Raw genomic sequence first — 19956 nt, forward strand, 5'->3', positions numbered from 1 at the left:
GTTGTAAATGAGCACCTCTGAACCACTTCCTAATTATTTTACAATTTTCTTGTATTGTTCATTATTCATGCTTTCTATTTACTAAATAAAAATGACTTTTCCTTCGAAGGACATTTGCAATTCTTATTATGACAAACATAGATCATTTGGCTTCATATAAGAAATAAGAACTGAAAGAAAACATTGGGACATAGCACTCAACAAGAAACAAACTGGCATGCCTGCTTACCGATATATATATAGAACAGGGTGTAGGGCAGGATAAATAATCTGGTGTAACAGAAACCAGGCTTATTAATTTTTAATGGATGATGTAAAGCTTTCAACCCAACTCACCTTATTTGAGAAACTTGCACTACAGAAATGAGAACAAACTATTGACTAGCAGCCAATGAAGATAGGAACCTATATACAGTGCTTTCCTACAGGCTATGTAGATAATTATTTTTTAATGTAAGTAATGTAAATGATATTCTAAAAGAGCTTACCAGCTACTTGCTTTATTCCAAGCCTATCTATAGGTAGTGTGTTGGAGCCAGCTCCTACTGGCTCATGAGAACCCGTGGTTCATCTCTTTTCCAACTTCACCTTTAGTGACATAATTGATACCTGAAATCATCATGATGACAATATTAACACCATGAAACTTGTCAATTACATCAATTGGAACTCACTTATTTCCTCTTACGTGAGTATCTATAAGGTTTAGTAGAATTTCTTCTACTTAGTAAAATAATATAAGCAAAATCTTTCCCAACAGAATCATTTCAATGAGTCTGTATGATGATACAGATAAAATCAGAGATTGAAGGTGATCAGAGATTGAAGTTAAAGGATAGGTGGATTGAATCATCCCTGATGAGAGCTTTAATCAACATTTTTTCTACATGAGCATAAACAGCAACACAGAGAGACTCCTTTTGTTTCATTTTTAGGGGAATGATATAATAAGATTAATTCATATGATAAAACAACATTTGCTGATTCAGGATATGTTTATATTAGAGTGACTTAATCTTCTATTATGGCCATGTTACAGTGAAAGTTTATAGCATTAATCTTTCAGAATTAAGAGAAAAGCATATGTAGAAAATTAAGAACTAAAAATGGTCAATAAGAGCTGAATGAGTTGTTTTAAGGACTAAAAACATATCTTTTTGTCTCTGATGTGAAGATGAGTTAGTATTTGTATGGAGTTGTTGCATTTATTTATTGTATTATTTATGAATTATTATTATTATTTATCTTGTCACCCTCATGGGCCTATTCTTATGCACATCCATTTTGTACAAAGGGATATATCCAGGTTTGGGGAGTCCTTTCTTACAGAAAATAATGCAAAAACTATAGAGAGAAAATTAACTACGAACTTGAATATTTAATTTGAGCAAAAATTCTAACAAATTGGAGGTTGCAGTGACCTAAAATCATACTACTCCATTCTGGCCTGTGTGACAGAGTGAGTGAAACTCAGTGGGAAAAATATTATTATAACAAATTATATATTTTAAAATGTTTAAATATACCAACAAAATCATGAAACGGAGAAAATATTCATAATATTTTTGTTAATTAATATTCTGGCATACCTCTATGTTTTTCTCACCCTTTGGGCTGCATTCTCTTCATTGTCTGTTCACATTATAGCAATTTTAAATTATCTGTTTAATAAAGAAAAAAAGAAAGTCTATTTTCTGGGTTGATCAAAATTTGCTTATTATCAGTGATATTTGATGGGTTTTTGATGATCACTTCATCCTTGATTTACAGATTTAGACATTGGATAATTGGAAGAATTTTTCAGACTAGCTTATGATTCTATGTGTTTCACACCTCAATTCTTTTTAATCACTGCCATACTTCTAGTACCAAGTGGCATAGAATATGTTCATTCTCTCACAGCTGTCTGTGAGAAAGGGGGTCTGCAAATTAAGTTTCATAGCTAAATGGCAAATTTGCCTCTGTGTATGGAGTAAGTCACAATTTAAATATTAAGCATACCCAGGGATAGATACTATGTTAAAATGCTTTTAGCAATAAAGAAGCGTAGGAGTCATAGATTGCCTCTTCACTATCCAGGAAAGAATCATACCTTTATATGGTACCACATCTGAGCTCATTTTCTCTCTCTCTCTTTCTCGACCACTAGTCGTAGGCAAAAATCTAGAAAATATTTTAGACTATATGCAGACCAATTATATGAACATGCTTCAGGAACTTTATCTAAAATTGAATACATTCATAAACCAAATCAATGAGATATTTTTATTTTCCAATACTGTGTAATATTAAACAATAATTGATTAAGAAATAAAGGTATTTAATATTTGTTTTTAATGAGGAAATTTATATAATTTCTAAGTTTTAAAATGTTTCTCTAACAAATTTTGTCATAGTTATATATACTTTGTCAACTAGATTTATTTTTCTTATGATATGTTAGGCATCACTTAATTTTTCTGAGTAAACATTTCAGAGATGCCCTGTATTATTTAAAAAACATAATATATTTTAAGCATTTGTATTGTTTATTTTTTGGTTTATAATATCCCTCCTTTCTTATAATTACTATTACTAAATTGCCATTCTTATCTAAATAATTTATGTATGCAATATAGAAAGTCTCCACTATAAGGTATGTTCTCTGCAAGATTGCAAGAATGCAATGATGAAAATACATTGCTCATGCCTTCTATATAGTTATATTAAGATCTATAATTGTATTAAAACAATTAATCTTTGAGCTTTTCTGTTCTGATTCCATGTACTTGGTTCTCTTCCTCATTCTGAGGCCTCAGGAAATTATGAATGTTTAATGGAAATATAAAATTAAGAAGCAAATATTTAATTTAGTTTTAGTTTATTTTGTAAAATTTAACTTCCAAAATAGATTCTTGGAACCCAGACAAGACAAATTAGAATTTGGACAGCAATAGCCTCATTTATTTTATTTAGAAAAGAAAAAATTCTCTTAAAAGAATCAAACAGAGAACTTGGAACTTGAGCATCCTTAGTCTCTGCAGGACCCAGGGATGGGGCTACAGAGTAGGGTGGGTATTAACCATAAAGAAAGTTTTCAGATCTCAGAAGAGAGGCAATAAAAGACAAGGCAATGGTATCATCTGTTACAGGGAAGATTCTGTGATCAGAACCATTTATCCATGGCAGGTATTTTCCATTTAAGAGAGGTCCAAAGGTAAGATGTGATGAGAACCATATTAATTTTTCCTCTCTGGTAACTCTTATAAAAACCTTAAGATAAGAACTGTGCCCTGCTAATATAGTGATTACTGGCCATACGTGACATTCATCCACGTATGCAGACGTTGCTGAGCTATTTGGGACAGTGCCCTTTAAAATGGCTGAGGCACTTTCAGGCTCCTGAGACTAGAATCCTTGAAACCAGAAGATGAGGAGGAAGTAAGAGGAAAGCCCCAAGTGCCTATGATTCGAAGCAACTTGAAAATAATGAAACTCAGCCTGTATATACTCTAGTGTGGAAACCTGTATATTGAATGAAATCATTCTTTAAATTTGTGACATATTAAATTATTTTTATTAAATGCCTCATCATATTATTACTACATGATTATAAGTAATTCAATCACCAAACTTATTGAACACTTCTGAGTACAAAGCAGAGGGGTGAGACTTAAGCAAGTACAGTTTGCTACAACCAGACTTAATCCAAAGGATACAATTTGAAACCTTAATTCTTAAAAACCTAACAGGAGACACAAAAATAGGCATGATTCCTCTGAGACACTTATATTGATACGTAGACTCACACATTCTCATATTTAGCAGGTATCTTAGATGCTATACTGCAAAACACACACTGAACATAAAAACATTTTAAATCAACCCAGACAATTCGTTTCCTACCTCTCAGAGAAGCTTGTTCAATTATTGATGAGATAAACTTGTTAAAACGTTTCTTTTTTAATGAATAAATTATGCCTATTTATAGCTTTAATATACTGATATGTACTCTGTTTTCTAAAACTATATACTCTAAGTAAAATTTGTCTTCTAGTTTTGTGGTCCTGACTTTTCTTGCTTTTGCTTAGATATTCTGAATGGATTAAGTTTATATCTGAGATAGTCTCACAGGTATTATTGGGCTTTTTAAAAAACATACGCAAGTCTATCAACGTAATTCACCACATAAACAGAACCAAAAACAAAAACCACATGATTATCTCAATTGACGCAGAGAAGGCATTTGATAAAATTCAACAGCCCTTTATGCTAAAAACCCTCAATAAACTCAGTATCGATGGAACGTATCTCAAAGTAATAAAAGCTATTTACGACAAACCAACAGCCAATATCATACTGAATGGGCAAAAACTGGAAGCATTCCCTTTGAAATCCGGCACTAGACAAGGATGCCCTCTGTCACCACTCCTATTCAGTATAGTACTGGAAGTTCTAGCCAGAGCAATCAGGCAAGAAAAAGAAATAAAGGGTATTCAAATAGGAAAGGTGGAAGCCAAATTGTCTCTATTTGCAGACGACATGATAGTTATACCTAGAAGACCCCACCGCCTCAGCCCAAAAACTCCTGAAACTGATAAGCAACTTCAGCAAAGTCTCAGGATATAAAATCAATGTGCAAAAATCACAAGCATTCGTCTACACCAATAACAGACTTAAAGAAAGCCAAATTAAGAACGAACTGCCATTCGCAATTGCTACAAAAAGAATAAAATACCTTGGAATACAACTCACAAGGAACGTAAGGGACCTCTTCAAGGAGAACTACAAACCACTGCTCAATGAAACCAGAGAGGACACAAACAGATGGAGAAACATTCCATGTTCATGGTTAGGAAGAATTAATATCGTGAAAATGGCTATACTGCCCAAAGTAATTTACAGAATCAATGCTATCCCCATCAAGCTACCATTGACTTTCTTCACAGAACTGGAAAAAACCACCATGGACTTCATATGAAACCAAAAGAGAGCCCGCATAGCCAAGTCAATTCTAAGCAAAAAGAACACAGTGGGGGGCATCACACTACTGGATTTCAAACTATACTACAAGGCTACAGTAATCAAAACAGCATGGTACTGGTACCAAAACAGAGATATAGACCAATGGAACAAAACAGAGGCACCGGAGGCAACACAACATATCTACAACTATACAATCTTTGATAAACCTGACAAAAACAAGCAATGGGGAAATGATTCCCTGTTTAACAAATGGTGTAGGGAAAACTGGCTAGCCATGTGCAGAAAGCAGAAACTGGACCCCTTCCTGATACCTTACACTAAAATTAACTCCAGATGGATTAAAGACTTAAACATAAGACCTGGTACAATAAAAACCCTAGAAGGAAATCTAGGCAAAACTATCCAGGACATAGGAGTAGGCAAGGACTTCATGACCAAAACACCAAAAGCATTGGCAACAAAAGCCAAAATAGACAAACGGGACCTAATGAAACTCCACAGCTTCTGCACTGCAAAAGAAACAGTCACTAGAGTGGATCGGCAACCAACAGAATGGGAAAAAATTTTTGCAGTTTACCCATCTGATAAAGGGCTGATATCCAGAATTTACAAAGAACTCAAACAGATTTACAGGAAAAAAACAAACAAGCCCATTCAAAAGTGGGCAAAGGATATGAACAGACACTTTAGGAAAGAAGACATATATGAGGCCAACAATCATATGAAAAAATGCTCATCGTCACTGGTCATCAGAGAGATGCAAATCAAAACGACATTGAGATACCATCTCACGCCAGTTAGAATGGCGATCATTAAAAAATCTGGTGACAACAGATGCTGGAGAGGATGTGGAGGAAAGGAACACTTTTACACTGTTGGTGGGAGTGTAAATTAGTTCAACCATTGTGGAAGACAGTGTGGCGATTCCTCAAGGCCTTAGAAATAGAAATTCCATTTGACCCAGCAATCCCATTACTGGGTATATATCCAAAAGACTATAAATCGTTCTACTATAAGGACACATGTACACGAATGTTCATTGCAGCACTGTTTACAATAGCAAAGTCCTGGAATCAACCCAAATGCCCATTTATGATAGACTGGATTGGGAAAATGTGGCACATATACACCATGGAATATTATGCAGCAATCAGAAATGATGCGTTTGTGTCGTTTGTAGGGACATGAATGAATCTGGAGAACATCATCCTCAGCAAACTGACACAAGAACAGAAAATGAAACACCGCATATTCTCACTCATAGGCGGGTGATGAAAAATGAGAACACATGGATACAGAAAGGGGAGTACTAAACACTGGGGTCTATTGGGAGGAAAAGGGGAGGGCCAGTTGGGGGGGGAGGTGGGGAGGGATAGCCTGGGGAGAAATGCCAAATATGGGTGAAGGGGAGAAGCAAAGCAAAGCACACTGCTATGTGCGTACCTGTGCATCTGTCTTGCATGATCTGCTCATGTACCCCAAAACCTAAAATCCAATAAAAAATTAAAAAAAAAAAAATTTGCTGTAGCGTAAATAACATAGGCTACAAAATTCTTTGTGTTACCTGAAAATACTTTTCTTTCTTTTTTTAGTCTTTACTTTCCACCATTCTGGAGAACGAATGCTCTATAAGAGAGATAATCCTCATCTAGTAAGTGAAGATGGATTTTATGCTACCCACCCTAAAACTTTTCTAGCAACGAATTTTTCTTTTATATGATTTTACAACTCAGATTTCTTAAATATTATGTCTTGTGTCAAGTCTCTGACTCTAATCATCTTGGTGATTATTCTTCTAATTGTGGCGAAAAGTCATTACTGAGATCCAGTCTATTCCAAGCACTGTTAACAAAGATAAAAGATGAGTGAGTTTTATTTCTTGGTTTCCAGAAACTTAGCACATAAACACTGGTTACAGAAATATGCATCTTGATACACAAATTACAATATAGGTTGGTAAGTGCTGCCATGAGTCAGTCCAGGCTAAGTTATATGTCAGTAAAAGCACAAACACAACAAGCCTCTCCAACATATTGGTGGTTTAAACAACAAAGGATTTCTTTTCCTGGAGCTAAGGAATTCAGCTTATTGTAAAAATATGAGAATCCAGAGTGATAGAGGCAACTACTCTCTCAAATATTGGTAGCTACTCTTTCAGGGTGATGAGAATATTCAGGTGCATCTGAAACCAGCAAATAAGTGCACTATCCTGGAAGTGACAGACATCTCAACTCATTGGCGAGAAGCAGCCTCACAATGCCAGCTTATGACAAGAATGCCAGGAAATACAACCTTTCTCTGTGTCCTAGAGAGTGATATTGTGGAAATATCAAACAATTGCTGTTTTCTGACTGCTCTGCATGTAGGACTCAAATATGTCTGGAAATTGAAGAATAGGATGAATTTGTAGTATAGCAACTTGAAATAAATTTCCCCTCTCTTGCCTCTATTTACACTATCTGTGGTACATCTGGAAATCAGAAAGTTAAAAAAAAAACACAAAAGAAACTAAAAAAATTAATTCACAGATTGGTTTATAACTTTCTACTAATTAGAAAGCTATCCAGAATGAGCAGTTATTAAAAAAAAAAGGATTTTTTTAACATGAAAAATTCTGCTTCCATTTGCAAGTGTTTTCATTACTTTCTGAGCAAATATGTATCAATTGCTTACATATAAGAAGCATTATTGTTAACATTGAGAATATGGACAATTTGGCTGTCAATAACAACCTTAAATTTTATTTGGGCTAGGCAAATGATAATAAATTAAATAAATACGTTTATTAAATGTCTAAGAACAATACATGCTATAAGGGCTCCCAAAACAGAGTGAGAGTGGATAGAAACTGAGGAATAGGGTTGTGAGATGCTGAATGATAACAGAATATTTTAGATGAGAACCAAAGGAAATGAAGAAGAGAGTAGCTATGTGAACTTAAAGGAAGAACATTTCAGGCAGAGAAACAGCAAAAACTCTAAAGCAAGAACCCTAAATCAAGGAGGTTAGTGGGTTTCAAACCGAGTGAGTAAGTAGGGTGAAAAGAGCTAAAGATGGAAAGAGCTATAGTCCTGTTAAGCTTACAGAATCAAGCTCACTTGCCAAAATCTTACTGCTACTTCCTTTAGCTATGAGGTATATATGTTCATATGTATGAATGTATATATGTAGTATATGTGAGTGTGTTTGAGGAGAAGATTAGCATTTGAAGCAGTAGACTCAGTAAAGAAAATTTTACCTTACCAGTGTAGTTGGCCATCATTCTACCCACGGGGGACACAAATAGAACAAAATAGTTGAGAAAGGGCCAATTTTCTCTCTTCTTGAGCTAGGTCATTTATCTTCTCTTGCCCCTGAACAGCAGAGCTCCCAATTCTGAGAAACTCTTTAACTCTTAAGTGCTGGCACTTAATCCAGCACTGTCACTCCTTTTTCAGCCATTTGGCCTTGGATTGGGAGTTACACTATTGGTTCCCCTGGTTCTCAAAGTGAATTATACCACCAGCTTTACTAATTCTCCAGCTTGCAGGTGGCATATTGCAGGACTACTCAGACTTCAGAATTCCATGAGCCAATTCTCATAATGAAGTTCCACACTCTCTCTCTCTCTCTCTCTCTCTCTCTCTGTCTATCCATCCATCCGTCCATCCATCCATCCATCCATCCATCCATCTTTCTATCAACTATCATCTATAATCTATCTGTCATCTCAGGGGTGGCCTATCTTTTGGCTTCCCTGGACCACACTGGAAGAATAAGAATTGTCCTGGGCCATACATAAGATACACTAATACCAACAATAGCTGATGAGCTACAAAAAAAAATTATTAAAAATCTCATAATGCTTTAAGATAGTTTATGAATTTGTTTTGGGCTGCATTCAAAGCCATCGTGGGCCACATGTGGCCCACAGGCCAGAGCTTGAACAGGATTGATTGATCTATTATGTACCTACCTATCTATATCCCATTGGTTCTGTTTTGCCTAAAGAAGTCTAATACAGGTGGCATGGTAGGAATTTAAAAAATCACAGCCTAGAGATGGTTAATCTTCTTAGTATTATTTCACTGGAAGTTTAGTGATTAGAATATTACACTTATTTAAAGGCAAATATAATTATGGTGTTTATCAGTGCTTTTCAATTTGATGTGCATGTAAATCACCTGAAGATCTTACTAAAATACAGATTAGGATTCAATACTTCTGAGATTTGTATTTCTAATAATCTCCTAGGTAATGCTGATGCTGCAGGTCCACAGATCATAGTCTGAGCAGCCAGGGTTTACAACACAATACTGCTTTTGGAATAAAAGCTAAAAATACTTGTGGCTGGACACTTAGGGAAAACATCGCATATCTGAAGCTGTGTATTTATATTTCTCTGATTTTAAAGGATACATAAAGTTGAAAAAAGTTCAAAGGGTTTTGATGTTTTTTTGTCTAGCAATTTTATGCTTGTGATTTGGAATGCACCCACCAGATGGTAATAGAGTATTCAGTTACAGCACACAGATAACCAATTCAACTCTGTAATGCATTGCTATAGAAGAAGCATTGACAAGTAAATGGTCTTTTTGTGCTTTTCTAAAAAACAAAAATCGCAACATAAATTTAAAAATAATGAGTTGAAAAATAAGTTCTTCAAAATATATGTATCAGAAATCATTTAAATATATAATTAAAATAACCAAATAAGGTATCTATTTATCAGTATTATGTAAGAATTTATTAACTCTCAAACAAACTATTCTGTAGGGAGAAGAACTTCCATTTTTGTTGAAGCGTTAAACTGACTTCACATCTTCTGGCATGAATCTCAGTTTAAAGCAGCTTATATATCCATCTACTTCAAACAGAGTCAATCATCCTTAATTAACTTATATGCTTCATCAGGGAGAAGCATCCATTTGATTTATTAATAGGTCTCTAGAGAGCAAATTTGCTTCCTTAGTGGTTCCCGACATGCCTTGAATCAGTTCAAATAGAAATTTATTCTCCTAGCTCTCTATCTGGGTTTGATAAACAAAATTCTTTAACGCCAAAAAATAATTTATATCATATAGCATGGGTGTGGTGACAGCTGCAGAACCATCAAGATTTCAGTTATAATCTAACCTAACATCATAACTGGTTTCCATTGAAGAGATGGCACATACAGAGAATTTAAGTGACTTACACAAGTTTCAATACTGGCTAACGCCAGAATTAATTATGACAGCATAGATTATTTTGAGACGCATTTTTCTATGGAAGCTGCACCTACCAATCTCTTCACTACTTGAAATTTGGTTCTGTAAATAAAGTTTACCTCTGACATGCTCCCTAATGTATTATGACTGAAGGTGCTTATCCACTTAAAGTTATAAAATATATATACTCTTTTGCAAACTTCAGCCTCCTGAGTAGCTGGAACTGCAGGCATATGCGACCATACTTGACAAGTTTTTTGTAGAGATGGGGTTTCACCATGTTGGCCTGGCTAGTCTCGACCTCTTGACCTTAAGTGATCTGCTTGCCTTGGCCTCCCAAATTGCTGGGATTACAGGCATAAGCCTCCATGGTCAGCCTAAATACGCTATTTTTCTGAAATAAATACATGCAACATTCTACTCATAGGTGATTCCCTCCCTCTCCTTTCTTAATATTGGTGGAATACTAAAACTATAATCAAATTTCTTTGCACATAAAAATCTTTAAGGGAGTTAAAAGTATTATATATTTATCAATTACTCTATGAATATTTAATCTGCATGTTAAGAATTCTTGGGTTATCTTAGCCTGAAAATCCCTCACCTTGTCTGTTAGTGTAAAACATTTTTCCATTTGAATCTTACATAAATGCAGTGGTTTTCCCCCTTCAACCTTCAGAGCCCCTTAGTTGTCCTGAGGGTCTAATGTCTGTGTTGACGTCCTTGTCATTTACTAAATGATGAAGATTACTTCCCATTTAGTGCTGACTTCAAAATGTGACCTGCATAGAATCTTTGATTTAGGAGGAATACCCTCCCTGTTCATTGCAGCTGAATTGTCATCTCTTTCATTGAGCATCTCTTTCACACTCTCCATATTGCTTTATCTGTTTTCTACTTTGCTTCTTGTCTTCTGATAACATGGAGGCTAAAATATATTTGCTCCTTGGTCACCGTAAATAATGCAAAACACTCACCATTGTCTTTATTTTTAATCAGAAGTGAGATTTGATTTCTTGATTTTATAGTGTCTTTGTTTCTTTCTGTGTTTTGACTTTTTTCATTAGAATATTAATGCCAGTTTTCTATCATCTTCCTTTCTTTCCCACTGATGTTTTCCAACTCCCATGATTTCATTTCTCCTCCTTGCACAGGATTTTAAACTTTTCTCCATTACTTATTACTCATGTTATACCATTATTGTAGGTACCATCTTAACCTGTCTCCTACGTTTTAAACTTTTCTCCATTACTTATTACTCATGCTATACCATTATTGGAGGTACCATCTTAATCTGTTCTTTTACATCTTACAACAGATTAAGATGGTACCTCCAATAATGGTATAGCATGAGTAATAATCATGCTCATATTGTACAAAGAGAGTGAAAGTCAGGCAGAGAATGTTTGCAAGAAAAAAACAGTTCTATAATTATGACATTATTTCTGTTGGAACAGAGGTACAGTGTGTGCTGTAAACACTTTCCTATTATACAATATGCACTGAATTGCCACTTTTATTGCTCACAAAAATGGAAAATAAAAATAATAGTAAAGGGAATGAAAATTACTGACCAATTGTGTTGATTATATACATTTGCCATAGGGTATTCTGCATAGTGCCTGATGTGGAATCTACTCAACCATTTCATTCTGTGAAGAGAAAAATTTATGAAGGCACCATTTCCAGGATCCTCTAAGCATTTAAAATAAAAATAAATAGATTTTATAAATGTTTTTCTTAACAGTGATAAAATAAAATATTCATAGCAGGGTGTCTGGTAACAAACTGTCTTCTGAAATTGCAACAGGACATTCCACATGCCTACTGGCCATTTAATTTAATGGGATTTTTATTAGTGTACAAACACTAGTTATTTAAACCACAGGGGTCTTTGCAGGTAAAGGCACGAAGAGAAGAGAAAAAAAACAAAAAGCGACAATATTAGTTTTTTAAACTAAATACTTATAGTTTGTATTCACTTATTTAAGTTACATTCCTACTGACTTGTTTTTCCAAAGCTTTAGGTGGAATATCACTTCTAAAAGATACAACCCAATATAAAATATAAAGGATTTATTTTTAAATCATTAATTTCTTTCAATACCAAAGATGTTACTGTTATACATAATTTGTGACTACATTTCATTTAAGCCTAATAACAGACAACTTTAGGTAAACAGAAATAAAATGTATCTTTCTTTTAAAACAAATTATTGTTTCATATATGCTATAATATTTATTTCTTATGACCCATCTAATGCCAAATATGTGCATTATAATTTAACATCATACATATGATTTTATATTTAATATTCAGAAGTATCTCCAACAGAAACTTTAGAATTTTTAGATCTAGGCAATTGAGATTCCATTAACTTCATTTGAAACACATGTGCTCAGTGAAGTAATCTAAAGAGTTTATATTACCATTATACAAACATGTTTGTCAGTTATAAAATTTTCTTTGATTTTATTTTTATTTATCAATCACTTCCTTATAGTTTCACATAAATGTTTTCACTTGAACTAACTGTTAAAAGTTAAGTTTCACACGAATGTTTTACATGAACTGTTAAAATCATTCAAACCACTAAATCAGAATATAATTGAAATATCTTTTTTGTGCAGTTATAAGTTTGAATTTATTCAAAGGATTATAAATCATTCTATTATAAAGACATATGCACACATATGTTTATTGCAGCACTGTTCACAATAGCAAAGACTTGGAACCAACCCAAATGCCCATCAATGATAGACTGGGTAAAGAAAATGTGGCACATATACACCATGGAATACTATGCAGCCATAAGAAAAGATGAGTTCATGTCTTTTGCAGGGACATGGATGAAGCTGGAAACCATCATTCTCAGCAAATAAACACAAGAGCAGAAAAGCAAACACTGCATGTTCTCACTTATAAGTGGGTGTTGAACAATGAGAACATATGGACACAGGGAGGGGAACATCACCCACTGGAGCCTAGGGGGTGGGGGATTGGGGAGGGGTAGCGTTAGGAGAAATACCTAATGTAGATGATGGGGCAATAGATGCAGCAAACCACCATAGCACATGTAAACCTATGCAACAAACCTGCACAGTCTGCACATACACCCCAGAACTTAAAATATAATAAGTAATTTTTTTAAAATTCCACAAAAAAGAGTGAATAAGATAAGTTTAAAAAATCATTGTATTCCTTTTAGAAATACAATTTTCAAAGGCTTTTAAAATAAATTTTAAACAAAAATATGAAGAAACAAAGGAAGAGGAATGGAATAGATGACAGTGAAGAAGGCCATGAGGAGGACGAGATTGAGTTTGAAAAAGAGAGATGGTTCCAACCAATATTCTTCATTTTTTTCTGCATCACTTATATGTTTTTAAAATTTTTAATTATTTTTCAATTAATGTAAAATTGCATATTTTGTGTATAACATGATACTTTGACATATATACATTGTAAAATGAAAAAATTTAGCTAATTAACATGTATTATCTCACACAATCATTTTTGCAATGAGAACATTTAACACCTACTCTCTTAGCATTTTTCAAGTATACACTGTTATAACTATAGTCACCAGTTATACTATAATTTCCTTGAACTTATTTCTTCTGCCTGGGATTTTGTATCCTTTTGTTAGAGTAGGTAATTAGGCAGACATGAGCAGGGCAGCAGAGGGCTTCCCAAGGAATGTCAGAGGACAATTAGGTGATGGTCAGGCATTTGTTAAACTGTTTCTTTAAAATAATAATTGGTCGCAGCCAGTGCCAGGGAAAGACAGTCTTTCAGTAGGTAGAAAACACATGGAGCTGGTGATCCCCAGCTTCCTGCTAAGATCTCCGGAGTTAGGAAAGCAGACTCAAACACACACACTAAGAGACTAAATGGCAGAGTCTAACTGATACATGACCTTTCTCTAGGAATGCACAACTGGTAAGGCAAAAAATGCTTCAAGTGAGCATGTACACAACTTTAGTAAACGCACTGCACGTGAAGCCAATATCAAGTGCAGACAAACCACAGCACATGTGAAAAGCCTGGTCCAAGGGAAAATAAAGGAAGGAAAAACCCAAACCCCAGAACCATGCCATTGTGTGAAGCCCCAAGTCAAGGGCTGAACAGGGCACTGGGATCTCTCACATCAATCTGCTTGATCTTCTTCCAAGTGTATTTTGCTTCCTTTCATTTTTGCTCTAGAACTTTTTAATAAACTCTAACTTCTGCTCTAAAACTTGCCTGAGTCACTCCTTATACATTAAACCTACTTCTGGTTTTAGCCAAATTCTTTTCTCTGAGGAGGCAAGAAATAAGTTGCTGCAGACAGATTTGCCACTAATAACACTTTGACCAACATCTTTACAAATTCTTCCTGCCATGACACCCCAGGCCTTGGTAACCATCATCCAATTCTCGGGTTCTATGAGATCAACTTTTTAGATTCCACGTATGAGACTAGGCTAATGCATAATGTACCATCCAAACAAAACTATTTTTGAGAGTTAAAAAGTGGGTGCAAATTGCAGTGGGTGACAGATATTAACCAAAATTATCTTGGAATAGTCAAGAAATATGCCCAACTTTAGCATCAACAATATACTTGTGACTCAGGTTTACCAAAATAATGTGAAATACTAATGTTTTAAAGTAAGATCAGGTGGAATAGAAATTTGCTAAACAAATATATACTTGCAATAAAGTTCAAAAAATCGGCAAGAGATGTAATATGAACTAGATCTTTAGTGATAGGGAGGTTTTATTCAAGAAAAAAGAGAAAAAAAATCCAAAAACTTAATGAAATTAAACCAATTAAAAAATTTACTCACATTTATTTTTTCTGCTTATCAAGGACTTGCACCCTGTTACTTTCTTTCAAACAAACAAACAAAAATATTTTCCCTTCTAGAGCTGTCACAATCATTTTAAGACGGTTATTATATGAGTCAGCATTTTAATATTCCTCTACATTTATCATGTGAACAAAAAAGAGCAACCACAATTACATATGAAGTTTGCATAAGACACAGGAATAAGACATGGTAAGTAACAGTCAGAAGTATGGTCACAGGTTTTGTCTCTGTATAATATGATATACAGGTATGTGTGTAATATTCAACTGTAGCAAATAAGGAGATCCTGCCTTTCTGACAACACAAATAGCTCTATAAGACATTATGGTAAATGAAATAAGCCAGAGCCTGAAAGAAAAAAGTACTGCATAATCTCACTAAATGTGAAATCTAAAAATGTCAATCTCATAGAAAAAGAGAGTAGAAGAAGGGATTTCCAGGGCTGGGGGAAATGGAGAGATGCTAAACAAAGTATATAAACTTGCAATTATAAGATGACAAAGTTCTGGAGACACAGGATGGTAACTATACTTAAAAAATAGTGTATACTTCAATTTTGCTAAAAGAGTAGATCATAACTATTTCCATCATAGTATATGATAAGGTTTGGCTATGTCCCTTACCAAACTGCAACTTGAATTGTATCTCCCAGAATTCCCACATGATGGGGAATGCATCCGGGGGTGGTAATTGAATCATGGGCATAGGTCTTTCCCATGCTATTCTCATGATTGTGAATACATTTCACAAGATCTGATGGGCTTATCAGGGGTTTCAGCTTTTGCTTCTTCCTCATTTTTCTCCTGCCACCACCATGTAAGAAGTGCCTTTCTCCTCCTGCCATGATTCTGAGGCCTCCCCAGCCATGTGGAACTGTAAGTCCAATTAAACTTCTTTTTTTTCCCAGTCTTATGTATGCCTATCAGCAGTATAAAAATGAATTAATAGAGTAAATTGGTACCAGTAGAATGGAGTGTTGCTGAAAGGATACATGAAAATGTGAAAGCAACTTTGGAACTGGGTAACAGGCAGAGGTTGGAACAATTTAGAGGGCTCAGAAGAAGAGAGGAAAATGTGGGAAAGTTTGGAACCTCCTAGAGGCTTGTTGAATGGCTTTGACACAAATGCTGACAGTGATATGAACAATAAGGTCTAGGATGAGGTGGTCTTAGATGGAGATGAGGAACTTATTGGGAACTGGAGCAAAGGTGACTCTTGTTAATGTTTTAGCAAAGAAACTGATGGCATTTTGCCCTGCCCTAGAGATTTGTGGAACTTTGAACTTGAGAGAGATAATTCAGGGTATCTGGCAAAAGAAATTTCCAAGCAGCAAAGCATTAAAAGGTGACTTGGGTTCTGTTTAAAGCATTCTATTTTTTTAGAGACAGAGTCTCACTCTGTTGCACAGGCTGGAGTGCAGTGACACAATCAGCTCACTTCAACCTCTGCCTCTGGGTTTAAGCAATTCTCCTGCCTTAGCCCCCCAAGTAGCTGGTACTACAGGTGCATGCCACCATGCCCAGCTTTTTTTTTTTTTTAATTTTAGTAAAGACAGGTTTTCACTGTGTTGCCTAGGGCTGGTCTCAAACTCCTGAGCTCAGGCAATTTGCCTGCCTCAGCTCCCAAAGTGCTAGGATTATAGGCGTGATCCACTGCACTCAGCCCAAAGCATTCTATTTTAAAAGGAAAACAGAGCCTAAAAGTTCAGAAAATCTGCAGCCTGATGATGTGGAAAAGAAAAACCCATTTTTTGAGGAGAAATTTAAGCTAGTTGCAGAAATTTGCATAAGTATCAAGGAGCCTACTGGTAACCCCCATGATCATGGAGAAAATGTCTCCAGGCAACATCAGAGACCTTCATGGCAGCTCCTCTCATCACAGCCCTGGACGTCCAGGAGGAAAAAGTGGTTTCATGAATCAGGCCCAAGGTCCCTGTGCTGTATGCAGCCTAGGGACTTAGTGCTCTGTGTCCCAGTCATTCTAGCTGTGGCCGAAAGGGGCCAACACAGATCTCAGGTGTGGCTTCAAAGGGTGGAAGCACTAGGCTTTGGCAGCTTCTGCATGATGTTGAACCTGCAGATGCACAGAAATCAAGAATTGAGGTTTGGGAACTGCTGCCTAGATTTCAGAAGATGTATGAAAATGCTGGATGCCCAGGCAAAGGTTTGCTGCAGGGGCCAGACCTTCATGGAGAACCTCTGCTAGGGCAGAGTAGAAGGGGAATGTGGGTTGGAGCTCCACACAGGCTTCCTACTGGGGCACTGCCTAGTGGAGCTGTGAGAAGAGGGCCACCATCCTCCAGAACCCAGAATAATATGGCAGCTTACAGTGTGCTTCTGGAAAAGCTGCAGACACTCAACACCAGCCTTTGAAAGCAGCCAGGAAAGAGGCTATACCCTGCAAAGCCAGAGGGGCAGAGCATTCCAAGTCAAAAGGTGGGAGTCCACCTTTTGGATCAGTGTGACCTGGATCTGAGACCTGGAGTCAAAGGAGATCATTTTGGAGCTTTAAGATTTGACTGCCCTGCTGGATTTTAGAATCTCGTGGGCCCTGGAACCACTTTGTTTTGAACAATATTTCCCATTTGGAATGGCTGTATTTACCCAAAACATGTTCCTCCATTGTATCTAGGATGTAACTAGCTTGCTTTTGATTTTACAGTCTCATAGAAGAGAAAGGACTTCTTGGTCTCAGGTGAGACTTTAAACTGTGGACTTTTGGGTTAATGCTGAAATGAGTTAAAACTTTAGGGTAGTATTCGGAAGGAATGATTAATTTTGAAATGTGAGGACATGAGATTTGGAGGCGCCTGGGGGATGATATAGTTTGGCTGTATCCCCACCGAAATCTCAACTTGAATTGCATCTCCTAGAATGCCCACATCTTATGGGAGGGACCCAGTAGGAAGTAATAGAATCAAGGAGGCTGTTCTGTCCCATGCTATTCTCGTGCTAGTGAATAACTCTCACAAGATCTGTTGGGATTATCAGGGGTTTCCACTTTTGCTTCTTCTTCATTTTTCTCCTGCCGCCACCATGAAAGAAGTGCCTTTCCCCTCCTGCCATAATTCTGAGGCCTCTCCAGCCATGTGAAACTCTAAGACAACTTAAACTCTTTTTGTTCCCAGTCCTGGATATGTCTTATCCACAGCATGAAAATAGATTAATACAGTATAAAAATGTAACTATGTGAGGTGATGAATATATTTAGATTGATTATAGCAATAATTTTATAATATATACATATATCAGATTATAAGACTGACTACTGTGCTATGGAGGCAGGTATATATGTACATTGAAAAATCAAGTTGCATACCTTGAATACATGCAATTTTTGTTTTCAATCATATCTCAGTAAAACTGGAAAAAACTGCTTAAATAAAAGAAACAATGCAATACACAGACTATAATGAATGTGATTAAAATATGTAACAATAATAGAATACCATCTGGGAGGATAAAAATTGAAGTGTATTGTTTAAGATTCTTAGACTAACTGGGAAGTGGTATATTTTGACATTAAGAATGACTGATAACCTATACATATATAATACAAGCACTAAAGCCCCTAAAATAACAGATTTGTAACTAATGTCAGCAAAGACTCATAAATATAACCATAAAAACAACAAATACAACAGAAAGCAGAAAAATAGTAAGAAGGGAGCAAATAAAGGATGAAATGAATAACAAACCAATAATAAAAAGATAGGCTAAAATCTAACTCTGCCAATGTCAAAAATAAATGTAAATATTTAAACATCACAATTAGAAGACAGGGATAGTCATTTTGGATAAAAAATTAGGTATTACTTATTATAAGCTCCTTAAATATAAAAAAAACTAATTTAAATTAAGAGAATAGAAAAAAGATATACCATGCTAACATGAATCAAAAGGAAGCTGGAATTGTTAAGTTCATATCAGATAAAGTAAATTTTAGAACAAAGAATATTCCAGTAATAATGCAGTGCATTATATAATGTTAAGAAGGTCAACCCATTAAGATGGCATAATGATCTTTGATATTAATGCATCTGATAACAGACTTTTAAAATAAAATAATCAAAAATTGAAAGAATGGGAAAGAGAACTAGAAAATCTATAAGTCAGATACTATTATCCGTCTCTTCCAATTATTGATTGAACATTTAAGAAAATAATACAAGTAACACTGAGATAAAACTCTCCACCAATTTTACCTAATTGACATTTATGAAACACTCCAGCCAAAATCAACAGACTACACATTCTTGAATTTTGTTTTGCTTTGTTTTCTTTTGATTGATTTTACAGTAAGCCTCTTTATGGAAGTGTGACTGAGATATAAAAATCTATACATATTTGTTGTATACAACTTTAGGAGTTTGCTCGTAAGTATAGAAGTATAGTGCTTATAGTTAACAATACTTAGCCAGGCACAGTGGCTGATGCCTATAAGATCAGAGCTTTAAGAGGTTAAGGCAGGAGGATTGCTCAAGGCTAGGAGTTTGAAGCTATAGTGAGCTAGGATGATATCACTGCACATTGGCTAGGGTGATAAGAGGAGATCCTCTCTCTAAAATTAAAAAAGAAAATACAGTATTGTACACTTAAAATTTCCTAAAAGGGCAGATCTTATTCTAAGTGTTCTCACCACAGTAATAAAACAACAACAATAATAATGGAGGCGAGATAGATGGGGATAGATGTGTTTATGGCCTTCATGGTAATCTTGGTTTCACCTGTGTAGACTACACATTCTTAACAAGTGCAATGGAATATTTACCACAATATATGATGCTCTGGTACATAAAATAGAATTTAATGAATTCAAGGAATTTAATCTATAAAGGTATGTTTTCTAGTCACAAATGAATTAAATTAGATATAAATGTGTGAATGTTTTCTGGACCATGCCCAGTCATTTGAAAACTAAGTAATGCATTCTCATAAAAATTGTA

General features: G+C 35.3%; 2 long non-coding RNA genes across 3 annotated transcripts in view; both read right to left on the reverse strand.

Annotated features, from left to right (window-relative positions):
* Positions 1–2218, reverse strand: part of LOC118143679 (uncharacterized) — a 34916-nt gene extending 32698 nt beyond the window's left edge. Inside the window, exons 1-3 of the long non-coding RNA XR_004727992.3 lie at positions 2093–2218; positions 1590–1661; positions 489–609 (exon numbers count right to left, since the gene is read on the reverse strand). This is a non-coding gene — a long non-coding RNA (uncharacterized LOC118143679). The remainder of the gene's footprint in view (positions 1–488; positions 610–1589; positions 1662–2092) is intronic.
* Positions 2219–11491: 9273 nt separating this feature from the next.
* LOC118143680 (uncharacterized) overlaps positions 11492–19956 on the reverse strand; it is a 114431-nt gene continuing 105966 nt past the window's right edge. For both annotated transcript variants that reach the window (XR_008473370.2, XR_013523729.1), the window contains one exon: positions 11492–11806. This is a non-coding gene — a long non-coding RNA (uncharacterized LOC118143680). The remainder of the gene's footprint in view (positions 11807–19956) is intronic.

This window comes from Callithrix jacchus, chromosome 11 (assembly GCF_049354715.1).
Source record: "Callithrix jacchus isolate 240 chromosome 11, calJac240_pri, whole genome shotgun sequence".
In the NCBI taxonomy this organism is placed as follows: domain Eukaryota; kingdom Metazoa; phylum Chordata; class Mammalia; order Primates; family Cebidae; genus Callithrix; species Callithrix jacchus.